The sequence below is a fragment of the Stylophora pistillata genome, chromosome 3, assembly GCF_964205215.1.
Source record: "Stylophora pistillata chromosome 3, jaStyPist1.2, whole genome shotgun sequence".
Taxonomy (NCBI): Eukaryota; Metazoa; Cnidaria; class Anthozoa; order Scleractinia; family Pocilloporidae; genus Stylophora; species Stylophora pistillata.
Window position 1 is genome coordinate 38,930,965 of NC_142521.1, and position 5,000 is coordinate 38,935,964.

At 38.7% G+C, this 5,000-nt stretch overlaps 1 pseudogene; it reads right to left on the reverse strand.

The window, feature by feature from the left end:
• Positions 1-2,000: 2,000 nt before the first annotated feature.
• LOC148736042 (uncharacterized) overlaps positions 2,001-5,000 on the reverse strand; it is a 6,290-nt pseudogene continuing 3,290 nt past the window's right edge.

Here is a 5,000-nt window from a genome sequence, read left to right on the forward strand (position 1 = left end):
ATAAATCGAATGAAGAAAAGCAGTTACCGATTGTGAAATTTCATCATTTATTGAAGAAAATACCGCGTCAATTCCGTTCCGCTTTCGCATACTTCTATCAGGCGCTCCCCGTAAATAATTATCCGTGAAATTCGCATACACTGAAATAACAATTTGGCGTGTTAGATGATAAATCTCTTATTTAACGTTTAGTTGTGTAGTATCGCTGAGTATTTTTACGGGTCATCCTCGGTGTACAAACCTAACGAGGTTTTCTTTGTTTCATGAGGTATTCTTCTGCTATTGTTTATAATGTTTAGTTCTCTTTTTATGTTTTTCCCCTTCGTCCTATCTACATGTACAAACCAGTGCTGCATATCCTGAAGCTCGTTTCGCTGGGCCCCAACACAAATCAAAACAGACCCCTACTTGGAGTTAACGGGGTATGGACAGAGGCCCATTGCCGCTTTAATAAAAACATGTTTTTTTGATATTGAGAAATTTCGCAGGAACAAATAAAACGACGTTTTCTTTGTTTCATGAGGTATTGTTTCGCTATCGTTTATAATGTTTTACGTATGATGCACGATCTTTCGCAGTAGATAGCGCTATTTATGCAATAGCGAAAATCAGACCTGAAAAAAATCAGGCCTGTACGGGATTCGAACCACTGACTTCTGCGATACTAGTGCAGCGCTCTACCAATTGAGCTAACAAGCCAACTGGGAGCAGGCCATCAAGTTGATTCGTAATAAACCCGTGATGATAAATCATATACAATGAATTTATATGAAGTTCATATATTTTGAACTGCGGTATTAAATACGTCTGATGCACGATCCTTCGCAGTAGATAGTGCTATTTATGCAATAGCGAAAATCAGACCTGAAAAAAGTCAGGCCTGTACGGGATTCGAACCACTGACCTCTGCGATACTACGTATTTAATACGTATTTAATACCGCAGTTCAAAATATATGAACTTCATATATATTCATGGTATCTGATTTATCATCACGGGTTTATTACGAATCAACTTAACGGCCTGCTCCCAGTTCGCTTGTTAGCTCAATTGGTAGAGCGCTGCACTAGTATCGCAGAGGTCAGTGGTTCGAATCCCGTACAGGCCTGATTTTTTTTAGGTCTGATTTTCGCTATTGCATAAATAGCGCTATCCACTGCGAAGGATCGTGCATCATACGTATTTAATGCCGCAGTTCAAAATATATGAACTTCATATATATTCATTATAATGTTTTGTTGCCTTTGTTTTACGTCACTCGTGAGCTTCACACGTTTTACACCGAGGATGAGCCATTTTTACTCATTATTTGTATTTTGACTAGCCTTACGAGCTCAAAATAAGGCACACCTCGTAAAAATACTCAGCGATACTACACAACAAAATGTTAAATAAGATAAATATATATATATATATATATATATATATATATATTCCATGTTTCATACATGATGCATATTCATTAAGACAAAATGAATTTGAAATAAGAAAAGCTCCCAATCTGAAGTAATCTAAAGCAAGACCGCCTGATGTACGATGCACCGCTTAAAAGTCGTTTGGTTATAGAAGTTATTTTGATACGGGCAAAAAAGGAGCCCTCCCCTCCATCCTTCGCTAAATCCGCCTCTGCCATTGTTGAGTATTGAAATGTTGGCTTCACATCAAAAATTCAAAATCTAGGGGTCTATCATTTTGTTGGTAAGGATCTGATGAGCATGAATGAACTTTTACAGACGCTTTGTCTTCCCGTAAGGAAGAAGTTGATGTTTAGAGAAGACAAATCGAGGGTCATAAACAAAGCCTTTGTTTTTCAACGCGAGCTTGATTGGCGGCCTTCCTTGTGGAGCTAATCCATTCATTGCAACGGCGAAAGTTGTTTGGCAAATATAGCTAGCAAGAAATTTTCACGTGAATTTTGGCCTCGAACATTAATTATTTGATATTTGGAAAGGGGCTTATTTCAGGATGGTAATTATTTTAATAATTAAAAGTAAACCAAATCACGAGTGATGTGCAGCTTTGAACTCCAACCTCTCATCCCTTCTCCCACCGCCACTTTTGGAGATAAACTTTATTTTCTGAAAGAAAGAGAAATACGATGATTCTTGGAAAACAAATTCCAACTGGTTCCAAACGACTAGCGGTAAACCTTCTTCGTAAAAAAGGGACCTTTGATCAAAGTTAGCCTATTCTTTAGGGAGTCGCATAGTAAGACTAGTTCTCATTTGTGTGCCGATATGTGATATTTTCAATCAATCTATTAGCCAAGGGACGTTCCCAGACGACTGGAAATATGCAAGGATTACCCCTCTTTATAAACAGGGTGACCGCGGTGATGCTAACAATTACCGCCCAATATCGGTGATTCCAATAATGGCGAAGGTGTTTGAAAGGATAGTTTATGAACAGTTATATGCCTATTTGGAAGAGCACGATATTTTATGTCAAAACCAATCAGGGTTTCGTGCTAATCATTCAACTGTAACAGCTTTGTTGGAAGCGACAGATTCTTGGGCATATAATATTGATAACGAGAAAATCAATGGAGTCATTTCTCTAGATTTGAAAAAAGCTTTTGACACTGTTGATCATCAGATCCTTCTATCGAAACTAAACTGTTATGGTATACATGGAAAATCTTTCAGATGGTTTCAGTCATATTTGGAAAACCGAACACAAAAATGCTCTGTCAACGGGTCGCTATCCAGTAGCTACTCGTTGACTTGCGGCGTCCCACATTGGACCATCCTCGGTCCATTATTGTTCTTATTATATATCAACGATCTTCCAAATTGCTTATCAAATTGTAAACCGAGAATGTATGCCGATGACACGCACCTCACATATGCGGGAAGCAATCTTGAGAACGTTCAGTTTTGTCTAAATGAAGACCTAGAAAATGTCTTCAACTGGCTACAAGCGAACAAACTCACGTTGAACATGACTAAAACCGAATTCATGCTAATAGGGTCGAGGCAGAGACTGAATACTCTCACAGCTTCTCCAACAATTAGAATGAACAATACTCAAGTGAGCCAGGTTTCAGCTACAAAATCGCTTGGTGTAATAATAGACGATAAACTCGATTGGCATAGTCACATCGAAAAACTAACGAAAAAGATCGCCTCTGGTATCGGGGCCCTAAAGCGAATTAGGCACCTGATCCCAGCATCGACCTTACATCTCATCTACCAAGCTTTAGTAAAACCTCACTTTGATTACTGTGACATTGTTTGGGGTAGCTGTGGGAAAACGCTACGAGACAAACTGCAGAAATTGCAGAATAGAGCAGCCCGTGTGTTGACATTCTCTAACTATGATGCTGATGCAACTGAGCTACTCGAGTTTTTAGGGTGGAAAAATCTTGCACGCCAGCAGGAAATCCATAAAGCCACCATGATGTTTAGATGTCTGCACGGGCTAGCTCCAAGGTATCTATATTCAAAGTTTACGTGGCGTGACTCTGCTTATGACCTCAGGGACTCTGAAAATAAGCTTAATGTTCCACTACCGCGCACTAATTATTACAGAAAAAGCTTTAGCTACAATGGCGCCACATTATGGAACAGTTTACCACGCGATATAAGGAACACAGAGTCTCTGGGGTTATTTAAACGTAAGATCAATGACATTTTTAAAGTCTAACGCACGGCATTCACGGAAAACAGCTTTAGTGTTATAGTATGTAGTTTTAATTTTAAATATCTTAGCGTATGTGATATGTATTTTTATAGGCTGATGAATTGATCGTGTCTAAATAAAGATTACAATACAATACAATCTTCCTTTTCCGGATGCCCTCTCCCTTACATTTGAGCATTGCATTGCCTACGGTCAGCGTCTCAATGAACTTTTATCTGTCAGTAACACTGCTGTGAACGATGCATGATAATCGGCACGTTCATTAAAATTTCTTATTGAAGACTGCGTTTTGTAATTAGGGAGCGCCATTCTGATTAATTGTATTTCATTTACATTGTGATGCGGTTGATTGGTTCATGCACCTCCTATGTTTGTGGCATTACAGCTGAATCACTTTCTGGAATAAATGTTTCTAAGAAATGAAACACATTTTTATAGACTTTGTAGAGCAGTTGTGTGACGTGATATATAGGCTTCATTCTGGAACGTTCGTGATAGAAGCGCACTCCACGGTTCCAAAAGTTTAAGGGCACCTTTGGCCCAATATGCGAAATACGCTTTGTACTATGCCAAGTATCTAATTAAAATAACAATACTATGACGTCCAATAAAATAGAAAACAAAGGCCACGCCAAGCAACGTAAGCATCCTATTTTCCCTTTAACAATTACGTTCTTCATTCAAGCAAAAAATCGTTACAGAACAGAATTTGAATATTGTCTAAGGCTATTTGGCTTTGTAGTCCCGACTGCAAGCCTGCTTGCGCAGCTTTGAGCCTGACCTTGTTTAAAGCTGCTTGCATTTCCACCATGCTTACACAAATAAAACGGGATAAATAAGTAGTTTCTTGGCTGATTGAAACAACGTCAATTTGCTTCATCTCGCGCAATGATAAGTTACGTAATTTGACGCAACTTATGATCCGAACGCTTATTGTGACGCATTTGATTAATGGCTACTCACTTGTCGACCTGTCAAAATCAAATCGAAGTGTTCAGGGCCTTTTTCAATTTCATATTAAAGCTTTCAGCTATCGTTACACCAGTTTAGATTTCGTCATTCAATCAGAAGCCCTTGACTAACTTGCTGCCTGCGAGATTGAAGTTACAAACGGTAATTGAGATGACAGTATAAGTCGTGTTTTTGGCGGTCAAATGACTGCTCTTGGTATCAAAAGGCAAGGCATGGTACAGTGGAACCTCGATTATCCGGACTTTTCGATTATCCGGACTTTTTCTCTGGTCCCGTTTTGTTCATGATTATTAATGAGCTTTGATCTTCAAAACTTTATGAGGTAAAAAAATTCAGAGATTTTGTCTAAATTCAGGAAACGTGTGTTTAAAACAGCGCATTACCTC